The sequence below is a fragment of the Symphalangus syndactylus genome, chromosome 5 (assembly GCF_028878055.3).
Source record: "Symphalangus syndactylus isolate Jambi chromosome 5, NHGRI_mSymSyn1-v2.1_pri, whole genome shotgun sequence".
NCBI classification, from domain to species: Eukaryota; Metazoa; Chordata; class Mammalia; order Primates; family Hylobatidae; genus Symphalangus; species Symphalangus syndactylus.
In genome coordinates this window covers 71861111-71876956 of record NC_072427.2, presented here as the reverse complement: position 1 = coordinate 71876956, position 15846 = coordinate 71861111, and the positions used below count along the sequence as shown (strand labels likewise).

Here is a 15846-nt window from a genome sequence, read left to right as displayed (position 1 = left end):
AATCCTCCTGGATGACTTTGAGGGGTTCAAGACTTCAGTGGAGAAAGTATCAACTGAGATGTGGTGGAAATAGAAAGAGAACTAGAATTAGAAGTGGAGCCTGAAGATGTTACTGAATTGCTGCAATCTCATGATAAAACTTAAACTTGAATGGATGAGGACTTGCTTATTATGGATGAGCAAAGAGAGTGGTTTCTTGAGATGAAATCTACTTCTGGTGAAGATGCTGTGAACATTGTTAAAATGCCAACAAAGGATGTAGAAATTCCATAAACTTAGTAGTGGTGGGGTTTGCGAGGATTGACTTCAATTTTGAAAGAAGTTCTACTGTGGGTAAAATGCTATCAAACTGCATCACATGCTACAGAAAAATATTTTATGAATGGGAGAATCCATCAATGCAGCAAACTTTTGTCTTATTTTAAGAAATTGCCACAGCTGCCTCAACTTTCAGCAACCGTCTCTGATTAGTCTGCAGCCATCAACAGCGAGGCAAGACCCTCTCTACCAGCAAAAAGATTACAACTTGCTGAAGGCTCAGATGATCATTAGCATTTTTCAGCAATAAAGTATTGTTAATTTTTTTCATTTTAATTTAAAAGGTCTGTAAATTATTTTTTAGACATAGTGCCATTGCACAATTAATAGACTACAGTATAGTGTAAACATAACTTTTATATGCACTGACAAACCAAAAAAATCATGTGGCTTGTTTTATGATGATACTTGTTTTATTGCAGTAGCCTGGAACTGAACCACCAATACCTCTGAATTACGCCTGTAGATAGATACATAGATAGATGATAGATAGATAGATAGATAGATAGATTAGATGATAGATAGATAGATAGATGAGAGAGGATTTATTAGGGGAATTGGCTTATGTGATTATGGAGGCGGTCAAGTCCATGATAGGCTGCTGCAAGCTGGAGACCCAGGAAGGCCCATAGCACGTCTCAGTCAAAGTCCACAGGCCTTAGAACCCCATGGTGTTACACACAGGGAAGCCCATGGTGTAACTCTCGGTTCAAAGTTGAAAGCCTGGAAACCCACTGGACTGTTGGGGCAAGTCCCAGAAGTCAAAGGCCTGGAGATCTGATGTCCACAGACAGGAGAAAAAGGCTGTCCTGGCTCTAGAAGAGAAAGTGAACAAATTGGCCTTTCCTCTGCCTTTTTGTTCTATCCTGGTCCTCAGTTGACTAAATGGTATCCATCCATAGTGAAGGCAGATCTTCCTTCCTCAGTTCACCGATTCAAATGCCAGTGTCTTCTGAAACGCCTTCACAGACATACCCCACTACCTGGTAAAGCCTTTAATTCAGTGAAATTGACACCTAAATTTAACCATCCCAGTCATAAATTATTTTGGTAGATCCAAAACCATTATAATCACAGCAAGTCAAGATTCTAACAAAAACCTTTCTTTCAAGTTAAAAAAGATTTTTTTTTTTTTTTTTTAATGAGACACAGTCTGACTCTGTCGTCCAGGCTGGAGGGCAGTGGCGCCATCTCAGCTCACTGCAAGCTCTGCCTCCTGGGTTCACGCCATTTTACTGCCTCAGCCTCCGGAGTAGCTGGGACTACAGGCGCCCTCCACCACACCCGGCTAATTTTTTTGTATTTTTAGTAGAGACGGGGTTTCACTGTGTTAGCCAGGATGGTCTCCATCTCCTGACCTTGTGATCCACCCGCCTCGGCCTCCCAAAGTGCTGGGATTACAGGCGTGAGCTACTGTGCCCGGCCTCAAGTTAGAATCTTAATTCCCATTTCTTACATCACATAGTCATAGAACTTGAAAAATGATAGAAAAACAAGTTCTGGCAATTGTACCTTCATATTTAAAAAATATTAAATTATTCTTTTGACATTACTGTGCAGAAGATCAAGAGGACATCTTCAAATTTCAGATGAGGAAACAAACATAATTTTTTAAAAAAGTACTGTTCAGCCAGAAGCTGAGAGGAGTGGAAACGGAAAATTCATTTCTCTTTAAATTTTGAAACCTCTTTTGACTTGGCCCCTAGTTTGACTGTGACTACACTTTTAAAAGCTAGTTCTTAGGGAATGCTTGTTATGAATCAAGCTCTGGACTAAACATTTCGATGAATTCACTCATTTAATTCTATCAATGACTCTATCAGGTGGGTAGTCTTGTTCTCATCCCCATTTTAAAGATGAAGAAACAGAAGCACAGAAAGGTTAAGTATGTTTTCAAAGGTCACAAAGCTGGAAAGCAGCCAAGTAAGAAATTGAAGAAACCTTCAAGTCTCAGCCATTATGTTTAACTACCTCCTACACATCATCAAGGTCAGTCCTGAAGATGAGCCATTGTGTGATGTGAATCCAAAAGGCACCACAGGACACCAGCAGCACTAAGATTTTACTCTCACAAAGTTTATATTCAGTGCAGCAGGAGGTCTGCTACTTTCTCTGGATCAGGAATGCAGAGAATAGCAAAGAGGAACGTACTTCCTGCAGAGGTAGTAGATAACCTAGGCCAGCGGTAGGCACACTTAAAGGGCCAGATAGTGAAGATATCTGGCTCTGCAGGCCACGCCATCTCTGTTGCTTAACTCTGTCATTGTAGCATGAAAGCAGCCATGGAAAATACACAAACAAATAGGCATGTCTGTGTTCCCACAAAACTTCACTTACAAAAATAGGTAGAGGACTAGATTTGACCCAAAGGCTATAGTTTGTCACCCCCTAGTCTGAAGTGTAATTTTTTTTTGTCCTTAAATTGCAGTGTGGTCAACACCCTCAGGAACTCATCAACTTTTTCCCAGTGAATGGATAACTGGGCATCCCAGGTGTCAGGGAATATCGTCCTTACTGCTAGTCTCTACCTCTGATGGAGGCCATGGATTCTTAACCTGTAGTCCAGGGACACTCCTAAACAACTCTTAGAGAGCCCATGGACTAGATATAAAAGAAAATATATTTTATGTTGTCTTTCTAGGTATGCTTAAAACTCTGCAGGAAAAATCAATCAAATTATGTCACTTCAGTAATGGTTTTAATCCAAACAAGTGCCAGGTAGTGTGGGCTGTGACACCAGCTGAAGATGCGTAGCCATCACCATGCCTGAGTTAGTACATCATATGGTTTCTTGTTATTAGGAATTAACATTTTTTGCAGTGTGGTCATAATTATGAATAGTTATCCTTGCTTATTCTTGGTCTAATTTAGGTTGGAAAATATAAGAACAGAAGTTTATGTATTCTTTCACTTTTAAATCAAATGTGAGCTTAAATTCTGGCTTCTCTTACTGGTTATGCCAGCTTGTGCAAATGGCTTACTCTTGCTGAGCCTCTGATTCCTCATGTGTAAAATGGGATTATAAAGATGGAGTTAAAATGTGGAAACCATTGAGCACAGCATCCCCATGAATGGAAGCCCTAATTAGCAGTGTTATGAAACCTGATGGGACACAGTGGGCTTGTGCTTCTTGTGAATAAAGCTCTTGCCAGTGGAACCTGTTGGGGACCCAGTCATCTTTCTCTTGACAATACATCAGACAGTGGGATCTTGTTTGTGCAAAGAAGCTCATTTGAAAAGGCTGGAACTTAACCAAAATTTGGATTTTCTCCAAGACAAAGGATTATGCTAAGGTATTCTGTAAGAATTCTTCTAGTATTGCCAAGCAAAACCACTCCACATAATTAGAGAGGCCTTGGTAGAGCCATGTATCCTAGGAATGGTTGAGTGGGTTTATAGTTTGGAACAGAGGAGGGACTGAAGCAGGGCCACTGCCAAAACTTCATCTTCACTCAAACGGTTGACATTTCTGCTACTTTTCTGAAGCAGATTGTATTCAATTGGCAATTAAGCCTTCAACACGCAAGTGAAAGAAATCACTGACATATCTCAGTATAGCCAGCTCTTGGGTTGTGACCATTATGGCTAATTTGGGATTTATTCATCCTTTGAGGCTTAGTGCAGGACCCAAAAAGAAGCATGTCTGAATGCCCAGCTTAGTGCCCTGCCTGCATAGCCCGTGTTGACTGCAGGGTGCCCAAGACTGTCTTGTGCTGCCAGTCCCGCTAGTGCAGGGCTCAGGTCTCACGGCCTCTGTATCTTGGTACTTAGGTCATAGTAATGACACTAATAGCTGACACTGCTTTACCGCATTCCTGAAGTTTACATGTTTGTTTCATTTGACCTTTACACCATCCGACTTACAGATGAAGAAATGAAACCCAGAATGTTTAAGTAACTTGCTTAAAGTCACATACCTAGTAAGTGGTAAGCCTAGGAGAAGAGCTCAAGAGGTTTGACTTCAGAGTCCACAAAAACCAAAGCATTTTTATTTCACTATACATAGCAATGCATGTTTATTAAACTCATCCAAACATTACTCAGCATAGTCAAATTTATAAAGACATCTGGCTTTGAAGGAGTAAGTGTATATTTAAAGTCTTAGATTCTTAAATATTATTCTAGGGCACCAACTTTTTTTAAAGATGACATTCATTTTTTAAAATAGTATTACTTTTTATTTGCATATTAACAAAATTCTTTCAAGTGCTCTCCACTGGCCTTTAAGACTACAAATCTCTTTTATCACACAGGTGTAAGGATCTTCTTTTAATAATAAAATCTTGACTTACTACAAACTCTCAAAAAGAACAACACCCTTCTAGATGCATGGTCAAAACCAAGGAGATTTATTTGAATTCTTGGCATCAGGTGTAGGATTTGAACCTCAACCCATTATCCTTGACATAGCTGCTGCTTTATTTCCAAAGGCCCAGTCCCCAGGCTTGCTTAGATTAAGATATGGTTGCTTTTCAGGCAAAAGCTTAACATAGGGCAGAGCTCTCTTAAAGTTCTCTATAAAAGCTCTCATAGCTGAATAGTGAAAAGAACATTTAAGAAAAAAAAAAAAAAAGACTAAAAGGAAGTTACATTTCTGGATGCTAAAATTTGTTTTACAGAAAGACTGGCCCTGCATGGTGAGAGAACATGTCCACAGTGGTCTGTGGTCACGATGCTAAGGTAGACTGGTATGATGGAAACTGAATGAAACTCAGAAGCAAAGGTTAATTTCAAAGCTCCCTACCTAGTACTATGTAGCATATTAAGAAATGGAAGGCATGAATGCCAAAGTGAATTTTTATTTTCTGAAAAAGTAAAATTGTCAAGTTTTAAAAGCAGGTACATTTACTTTAAAATAGTTTATCAGAAGCAGAATATAGAGAATATCCCATTGTTTTTGCGGTACTGGAATAGGTTTTTCCTTCTTAGCCATACCTGATTTTCCCTGGGGAGTCCCTCAAGCTTCTCTGCTCCTTCATCATGGACTCTAACCTGGTGGGGACAAGGGTAGGCGACCCAAATTCAAGCTCAGTTAATGGAATTCTCTCTTCCAGGACTTCCATGGCGAGGACAGACAGAAGCAATGGGAGTTGACCAATTTGTTTTAGCGGTGGTTTAGAGCTTACTGTCCAGCCTCCTGTAGTAGTCAGCTCATCCTGTAGATTGCTAAGGCTGCCATAACAGAACTATAACATAACACCCTAGGCTGGTGGCTTAAACAACAGAAATGGATTTTTTTTCACAGTTCTGGAGACTAGAAGTCCAGATCAAGGTGTGGGCAGGGCTGGTTTCCTCTGAGGCCTCCCTGCTTGGCTATCAGGTGGCTGTCTTCTTACTATGTCCTCACATGGTGTTTCCCCTGAGCCCACCTACTCACCTGCAAGTGTTGTCTCTTTGTGTGTGCAAATTTCCTTTCCTTATAAGGATAGCGGCCAGATTGGATTTGGTCCTAGCAGCCTTGTTTTAACTTAAAACATCTTTAAAGGACTATCTCCAAATATAGTTACATTCTGAGGTATTGGGGATTAGGGCTTCAACCTACAGATATTGGGGGACATTAGTCAGCCCATAACATCACCCAGTTCTTATTTGCCACAAGCCAGCTTCCTCAATGTTCCCTTCAGTTTTGTGAGCCTCTCTCACCTTTGCAATATATTCCTCTTCTCTTTGAAGTTATCACGAATCAGTTTCTGTTACTTGCCACTAATATACACCCAGTGTAGTATAGACAGACAAAAGTTCCTGTGAGATTCTGTAAACCCTGACAGGCTACAACAGTTTGGCATAGAAATGTTCAGTCTTACATGCACTCATATGTTCACTGCAATAGCAAAGACAGGGAATCAACTTAAATTGCCATCGAGATGGATTAAATAAAATGTGGTACATATAACCGTGGAATACTACAGAGTCACGAAGAAGAACAAAATAATGTCTTTTGCAGCAACATGGGTGCAGCTTGAGGCCATTATCCTCAGTGAATTAATGCAGGAACAGAAACGCAAATGCTGCATGTTCTCACTTGCAAGTGGGAGCTAAACACTGGGAACACATGGACACAAAGATGGGAAGAGTAGACACTGGGGACTATGGGTTCTATGCTCACTACTTGGGTGATGGGATCGTTCTTACCCCAAACCTCAGCATCACACAATATACCAAACAAACCTGCACATGTACCCCCTGAATCAAAAATAAAAGCTGAAATTATTTTTAAAAAGTTCAGTTTTTAAGAACTTTTTCTTGCCTAAAGTTTTTGAATCAAAATCTCCATTCAGTGGCAGCTGGTGAGAGAGATACTGAGAGATTGAAATGATTGGGATGAGCTAATGGGACACTTATGACTGGAATTACTGATAAAGTTCTATTACCCAAAATATTCACTTGTGATTTAATTTTTTCATTTATTTGTATAAATGATAAAAGCTGCCTTTTCAAACATTATCAAATATCATTTTAGATAGTTCACAATAGACACAACTTTTTCTCTGTGACATAGGGAAGAAGGAGGATGCAGATGAAAATAGAACTTGCAAAAGAGAGAGCGAGTTGAGGGCATTCATTCCACATGGCCTCTATCTTAGCAGAGTAGACATGGCACCTATGAACTCTCATCACGACTTTAGGCACCTCGGATGCTTTATTTTGTTTGATGCTTACAAATAAACTCTAGGGGTCGTCAAAGTTTTCCATGGAGTAAGGCCATGGGGATCAGGAAAAGCTATAAAATGAACACCAGAAGACAGGGACACATGAGTCATCAGCTAGAGAGGAACAAGTTTTACAACACAGCTGAGGATAAGGAGAACAAATTTGTTGAGGAGTAGTCTATTTTTAAGACATTAGCCAGCAAAACTTGTGGCCTTTTAATAGGAAAAAGAACAAAGATTAGAAGAGTGTGTTCAGGGTTGGGGATTAGCAAATTAACAAAGAAAATCAAGAGAGGGAGGTAGGGGATAGTGGGTGAGATAATAGGTACACTTCTAAAATGACCAACCACTGGGTATCCGCTCAGAAGGGAAGCAAGAGAAACTGGGCTGATATAATTGGCCACCTCAGTCTTAATGGGGACAGACAGCTGATTTAGTAGGAATAAATACTGGAGTAGGATACAGGCTGGCAATTCATTGGAGTTGAGGCAGTTAAAAATGGTGTTGAGATACAAGCAGGAGTCAGGTGAAGGTCCCTGGAGCTGGAGAAGTGGTGAGGCAGAAACTCTAGACACAGTGTGATGGTAGAGCGCCCCAGAGAATGTTTATACTCCACTACACATACAGGGCTGGGAGGGACGTCAGCAAGATGGCAGAATAAGAGGCTCCCGCCCTCATCCTCCCAATAGAAATACCAATTTTGGCAACCACCCATAGACGAGAATACTGCTGTAGGAGCCCTGGAGTCCAGCTGAGACTCCCCAGTGGAGCAAAAAAATCCAAGAGTGGATGTATTTAAAAGAAGAGCAGTTTCACTTCACTTGTGTCACCCTCCCTCAGGGTGGCACGGCTTGGTGCTGAGAGACCCCCTCAGCTTGTGATTTCTCTCAAGTGGGAAAGTGAGTACTCGACTTCCCCAAACTTGTGGGATTCTGCCCAGGAGGTCCACTTCTGTCTCACCCCACCCAGAACACTGAGGGATGTGCACAGCTGAATCATCTGTGGGTGTCATATTTCCTGACTTTAAATTATACTATAAACCTACAGTAATCAAGACAGTATTGTACCGGCATAAAAGCCAACACATAGACCAATGGGTCAGACTAGACGACCCAAAAATAAATCCAGGCATAAACAGTTAACTATTTTTCAATAAAGGGGCAAAGGGCCGGGCGTGGTGGCTCACACCTCTAATCCCAGCACTTTGGGTGGCTGAGGCGGGAGAATCGTTTGAACCCAGGAGGCGGAGGTTGCAGTGAGCTGAGATTGCACCGCTGTACTCCAGCCTGAGTGACAGAGTGGGACTCCATCTCAAAGGAAGGAGAGAGAGAGAGAGAGAGAGAGAGAGATCTACTCTAATGCATAGTGCCTAAAACTAGTAATACTGTACTGTATCCTTAAAATTTGCTAAGCTGGTAGATCTTATGTTAAGAGTTCTTACTGTATGCACACACACAAAACCCAACAAGAAAAGGGGCAGGAGGAGACTTTGGGAAGTGGTGGATATGATTACGGCCTTGATAGTGGCGATGGTTTCACAGGTGTACATGTACCCCCAAACTCACTGAGATGCATACAGTGAATATGTACAGGTTTTTATATGTCAGTCATATCTAAACGAAGTGGTTAAAGATCAACATTGTTATATTTTAGAAACAGCTTCTACCACATAAAAAAACATCAGGATGTGAAAAAGTCTTTCCTCATTTAGCACCTAGGCAACAGAGCCCAACTTAACATCTTGAAATAGTCTAAAGAAAATGTACTGTATTTCTTTCTCTTCCTTCTGTGGGAACACCTGTGCCTATTGCTTGACTGAACAATGAAATTAGGTTTATAGGTTTGTTTTGTTTATAGATGATTTTATAGCCCCACTCATCATTAATACCGTTTCCATTTGAATTCACAGACTCAAAAACCTTCCCACCGGCCTTTTCTTCATAAATTCACTTTAGAAGCAGGTTGTTGGATTTCATATCAAATCATCTGAAAAAATTAAAGATCTTAAATAAATTATATCTTCCATTCAGAGCACTACTAAACTACATTTTCTTGATTAATAAATATTACCAGTTCCATATTACCTAGTTTGTAGAGACATGTAAGCAAAGAAATAAATGGGGATTTATTTTTAAGTTCTTGGATTAAGATTTATTAATTCATTATGTTTAAAATGTATTATTATTTACTATTATTTATTTATATAATTAATTTTAACTGACAAATAATAATTGTATATATTTATGGGATACCATGTAATGTTTTGGTATATATATATATAGTAAAATGATTAAACCAAGCTAATTAACATATCCATTACCTCACATACTTGTATTTTTTGTGGTGAGAACATTAAGAGATTTACTTTTGGCTGGGCACTGTGGCTTACGCCTGTAATCCCAGCAGTTTGGGAGGCCGAGGCAGGTGAATCACACGGTCAGGAGTTCGAGACCAGCCTGGCCAACAAGGTGAAACCCCGTGTGTACTAAAAATACGAAAAATTAGCTGGGCGTGACGGCAGGCGCCTGTAATCCCAGCTGCTCGGGAGGCTGAGGCAGGAGAATCTCTTGAACCCAGGAGGCAGGGGTTGCAGTGAGCTGAGATCATGCCACTGCACTCCAGTGCAAGACTCTGTCTAAAAAAAAAAAAAGATTTACTTTTGTAAGTCTAATCATATCTGTATAGGGACTCTCTGGACAGCCAAATTTCATTCTGTTTCAGTTTTCCAAGAGAAAAGCAGCAGCAGCAACACAGTGGACACAATCAGGGTGGGGCCCCACTTTGATTCAGCCAAGTGCAGAGCTTGCTCAGTCCGTGCACAAAAAGGATGCTGTAGCCCATGCTGGGAAACAGGGTGGAAGGAACGGGATTACTTTAGGCATGCAAGGAAATCTGCCTGAGCATTCTATCCCATATAACTAACTTTGAAAAAGTGCTCTTTCTTCTCTTGAGAAATATTTACATGTTAGTTCCCTAAAGGGCTACACTAGCGTGTATGCTAGTTCTTCAAGATCACAGAGCAGCATAAAAGGTTCGTCTCCAGCCCTCTAACTGCCCTGAATTTCAATAGCTCAGGCATTATAACAAGCCCCACCAGTATGTTCGCAGATTCTACTGGACCCTCTCACTCTTGCTCCTGTGTGCCTCTGGCCTTGTGTAACACTACTGGCATCACGTGTCCAAATTTGGACTCTATGCTGCAGCAGGTCACATTACAGCTTTGGGGGAGACCATCCCTGAGAGCTCCCTTGCTGGTGCTGGGAGAGATTCTGGTCACCAAGGGACACTGGTCTCTGGCTCCCAAGATATCCCCTCTATGGCCAGCCAAAACCTTTATATTGAAGGAAAATCCACCCACAGGCTTACTCCTGAGCTGCACAGCTTGGAGCTCATACAGACAAGCATTATTGCTTAGATTCTCTTGCTGATTCTGACCCAGCTTTTGCGACGGGCCCAAAGAGTTCACACGTTATCTGAGGGGGACTTTGGTGTATCAATATCATGTCTCTAAAAGCCTTTGGCTTGGCGGATGGAATGTAGACCCTCATATTATGTATGCACCCATAGAGATGCTTCCTGGCTCAGAAGAACATGAGTGTGATTTTTGTACATATTACCGTGTACAATTTAGCAACAATCTGATTCTTTGCAAAGATGAAAACTATAAATAATTATAGAATATTTTGAGGATGAGACATGCTATGGTAAAGAAATTCTATATTGTATAAAAAATATTTTCTGTATATTTGGGAACGTGTGTGTGTATATGAAAATACGCATCTATCTATCTAAATAATGGGTGTGTATGTAAATATGCATTTATCTAAATAACTTATTCAATTATTTATTCATTCAGTCATTCATTGTTTATTATGTGTCCATTAATATACGAAACCTGCAATGTGAATAAACCAAAGCACCCTTCTCTCAAAGAACTCTAGTCTACTGAGCTAGAGTGGTGTGGATAAACAGAACATGTAAATATTCTCATTCCTAAACCTGCATCCTTTAAAAATGCATCTTTCCACTTTCCTTCTATTCATCTGTTGAATTGTCTGAGCTTTCATATCAAGGTAGAAAGGAAAGAAAAAAGCATTTGAGGTTTCTGGCTTTAGGGGAACCAATAAGTCAATCTGAGTTAGAGCCTCCAATCCCAAGCATCGAGTCCCATAAGCCAGTTGGTCCATCACCCTGAAGTCAGAGGCAGTCACTACCCTCCTATCACTGGGTGATAATAGCTTGACCAAGGAGTTTGCCCGCACCCCACCCTGTACCATCCATTAATGTCAAAAATACCTTGCGTAAGTCTTGCACACACCAGAGCAAAACGTATCTAACATAAAATTAAAAATTGAGAAACCCTTTCTCCTTCAATAAATTCCCATGTTCCACCTTAAATGCATCAGGATTTTCTAAAAGCAGCTTGCTTTTGTCCAACAGATCATGCTAATGTGCCCAGCTGAGATGGCTGCCGGACAGTTCTTGGCAGGAAAGAAACTGCTCTTGAGATTGAGAGGTTGCCCGCCAGTGTCCAGAAGTCAGTAGACCTGGCACACCACTGGTTTTTGGAATAAATTTTATGGAACATGGTAATGCTCATTCATTTACGTGTTGTTTATGGCTGCTTTGGCACTACAATGGCAGAGTTGAATGGTTGAGACAGAAGCCATATGGCCCACAAAGTTGAACACAGTTACTATCTGGCCCTCAATAGAAAAATTTTGCTGACACCTGCTAGGGTGGACAAGGTGCTTCCGTGGCCATACTGGGACATTTTGGGTGCCAGGTTTTCATTCAACAAATAGTTACTGAAAACCTGTCACAAACCCAGCTCCTGTCTAGGCACTGAGGTTACATGAAAGAACAAAAATACACAAAAATTCTTACTCTCCATAATAGTTTCCAGTTACATTCTTCACAACAAATTGATAAAAACTAGGTGGCTTAAAACAACAGAAATTTATTCCCTCACAGTTTCAGAGGGCAAAAAGTCCAAAATTAAGGTGTCAGCAAGGGTGGTTCCTCTGGAGGCTGAGGGACAATTCATTCTGTGCCTCTCTCTCTCCTGGTTTCTGGAGGCTGCCAGCAACCTTTGGTGCTCCTCAGCTTGTAGATGTGTGACTCCAATCTCCACCTCCATCTTTACATCACCCCTCTCCTCTGCGTGTCTTCTCCTCTCTTCTCTTCTAAGAACATTTGTCATTGGGTTTAGGGCTCACTGTAATCCAGGATGACTTCTTCTTAAGATAATTATATCTGCAAAGACCCCTTTTCCAAATCAGTTCACATTCTCAGGTTCTCGGTGAACATATCTTTTTTTGGGAGGGCACCATTTAACCCACTCTCTACACTGATAGAACTTATATTATAAAAATATTTGGAAGAGAAGATGCCATAAATGAACAATAAGGGAAATACTGTGTAGCACAGATGATAAAATGCTCTGCAGAAAAATAAAGCAAGGATGGAACTAGGAGAATGTTGAGATGGGGAGGACATTGCAGTTTTTTTGTTTGTTTGTTTTGAGACAGAGTCTAGGTCTGTCACCCAGGTTGGAGTGCAGTGGTATGGTCTCAGCTCACCGAAACCTCCACCTTCCAGGTACAAGTGATTCTCCTGCCTCAGCCTCCTGAATAACTGGGATTACAGGCATGTGCCACCACACCCGGCTAATTTTTGTATTTTTAGTAGAGATGGGGTTTCGCCATGTTGGCCAGGCTGGTCTCGAACTCCTGACCTCAGGTGATCCACCCGCCTTGGCCTCCCAAAGTGCTAGGATTACAGGCGTGAGCCATCGCACCTGGCCAGACATTGCAGTTTTAAGTAGGATGATCAGAGAAGGCATCATGGAAAAGGTGACATTTGAGCAAGCTCTGCAATAGGAGAGGAGCAAGTTGTGCATACTCATTTGGCATCAATGCCAGTTCTTCCCTTCCCACTTATGCATAAGGTGGTGCTACTAAAAGCAAACCTGTCCTGGGCATGCACTAGGTGCCAAAACACTTTCTATGTATTTTCTCATCTCATTCTTCACCTTGCATGTAAATATTTTTTACTGGTGAAGACACTGAGGTGAGGTTATTATTTTCACTTAATGTTTCTTCTTCTCTTCTTCTTGCTCCACATCCTTGTCTATATTTGGTGATGTCAGCTTTTCTTTTAGCCATTCTAGTGGTTACGAAATGGCTTTGTTTTAATTGTCATTTCTCTGTTAATAGAAAACTTTTCATTTAACCATAGGGCATTCATATAATTTCTATTGTGAACTGTCCACTTAAATCTTTCATTTGTTAAAACTGTTCATTTTTCTTATGGTTGTTGTTGGTTTGTAGTTGTGTATGTCCACTGAAATCAAGGTTGTTGAGGCAGAAATAATTTGATAAAGGTTTATTGGAAACCAAATGTAAGGCTCGACCCAGGAAGACACACCGAAGTTGGGAGTGTTCTAGGGTCTGGTACAAGTTGGATGACTTTCATAAGAAAGTTTAGGAGAAAGGAGGGGGGACTCCTCATACCTGAGTTGTTCTTTTTCACTGAAGGGTACAATATAGAGGTTACAGTCATTGGCTACAGATTGCAACATACAGGCTAAAATGTCTGCCTGCAAGACAACTGGTAAAACGCCATGATTCAGAAACAAACCAGTAAAATTTCATGATTCAGGAACTAGCCAACATCCTTTTCAATGCCAGTAGTTTATACATAAATCAGTATGTCAGCAACTCATGATAAGATTCCTTACTTAGGGACAGGATGCTGCCATGAATCACAAGCCCTCCCCCAGCTGGATGAATTTGGAAGCTTGTCAAATGTGACCTATAGGTTATCACATACACTAGATAAAAGTTCTTTGTCAGAAATACACTTAAATATGTTTTTCCAGTTTGTGGTGCACCTATTTCCATTTTTCCTGATGTCTTTTGATGAAAAAAATTTAATGTTGATGAGTTCCAATTTAAATTTTCTTTTTTAATGGCTAGCACATTTTTTATCTTGTCCAATAAACATTTGTCTACCTCATGGCAGAGGAGATATATCACTATATTTTTAAAGAACTTTATGGTTCTGGATTTTACATTTAGTTCTATGACATATCTTGAATTAGTTTTGCAGAAAGAGTGAGAAAAGGGTCAAAGTTCATTTTGTTCTATAGGGATATCTAGCTGTTATAGGACCATTTGTAGTTCACTGAACTTCTTGGCTATTTGGGATATCTTTAATACATTTTGGAAAATTCTCAGTCATTACCTTTCCAATACTTCTTCTCCTTTCTCTCTGTCATCCCTTTTTCAAACTCCAATTATACATATGTTAGGTTGTTTGATGTTGTCCCAAAGATCTCAGGTGTTCTGTTTTTTCTCCACTAGTTTTTTCACTTTTTGTTTCAGTTCAGATACTTTCTATAGATTTGTTTTTAGATTTATTCATTATTCTCTCTACTGAGTACAGTCTGTTGTAAAGTCTACCTGATGAATTCTTCTTTTGATATTGTATTTTTATTTCTACTTAATTATTTTTTATAGTTTCCGTGTCTGCTGAAATTACCCATCTCTTCCCATTTATCTTAGTCCCTTTTTACTATATTCTTTGATATTTCTATGATAGTCTTTTAAAAATCCTGATCTGACAATATTATCACCTAATATTCTGCATTTATTCACTCTTTTGCCCGCAGGCCATATTTCTTGCTTCTTTGTGTGTCCCATAATTTTTTATGTTAGACATTTTGTATAGAAGAATGGTAGCGACTGTAGTAAATAATATTTACCTCCATAGAAATCATTATCCTTCTTGAATCAGGCTGCTAATTGAGGAGTTCAGTCAATCTGATATACTGCTAATCTGAGCCTAAATTTTCTTGCAGTTTTGGTTTGGGTCAGTTCATCACTGATTTCAAATGCTTTTAGAGTAGGATCAAGACTTTATCCCTGTAAACTGTGGATGTGAGCTCTCATGAAGTCCCAGAATTATCCTCATGCTTTACATCCAAACAACCAGCTTTCCAAACTGTAGGAGGTCTCTGTCTAGCTTAGAACCTGGATGCCAGCTCTCTACACAGTTGGAAAGTTTGCTCTGATATTCATACTTGCCCAGGCTTTTGTATCTTGGGAGATCTCATCCTGCTGTAAATGCTTGTCAGAGGGGCCTTATGCAACTCTCTTGTCCCACATAGAATATCTTGGATTGATTTTTCTCGGCTGTCTGTTCTGTCCCAAGTATCAGGTAAAGATGCATAATAAAGAAATGGGGAGCGAATATAGATTTATTCTGTGGCTTGGGCTCCTTGGAATTATAATCTGTTAATTTCAGTTCAGAATTAGCTGCTAAATATTTATTAAAATTTTAGCTGATTTCTCCGCCTTCATCTATGTCATATTCTTTCTCCTTCCTCCATTGCACTAAGGACAAGAATACCCATTAGCCTTTTCTTGTTTATGAAGAGCTTTTCACTTTCTATAGTTTAGGCCACACAAGTTTCCTTGCTTCCTTAGCTGATTGATTTGAAAAAATTGTGATGTTGTAGCTTATCTGGTCTAGGTTTTTTGTCTTTGTTTTTATTAGAGTATGTTTGGCAATCTTTTATGACCCTCTATGTCTTAACTGGCAGCAACATTCTATACTTGATATAAAATTGTTTTTCTTTCCATCTTGCCATTCTTATAAAATAATTCTTGTTATGAAGCTAGAGACTTTTTTTTGTGCCTAAGATGGTCATGACAGCAATGCATGACAGATACATTCAGGATGAGGACCTATCACATATATATTCAGGTGCACTTGATCTTAGAACTGTGAAAATTGTACGTTTACTTATGTACTAGTGTTTTTAGAATGGTTCTTCGAGAAGCCCAACTTGTGTTTCCTGCTTCTCTAGTGT

General features: G+C 40.0%; 1 long non-coding RNA gene across 1 annotated transcript in view; it reads left to right on the top strand.

Moving 5' to 3' along the window:
• The window catches only part of LOC134736710 (uncharacterized), a 29401-nt gene extending 17874 nt beyond the window's left edge, over nucleotides 1-11527 (top strand). Inside the window, exon 3 of the long non-coding RNA XR_010120969.1 lies at nucleotides 11409-11527. This is a non-coding gene — a long non-coding RNA (uncharacterized lncRNA). The remainder of the gene's footprint in view (nucleotides 1-11408) is intronic.
• The last annotated feature ends 4319 nt before the right edge of the window (nucleotides 11528-15846 follow it).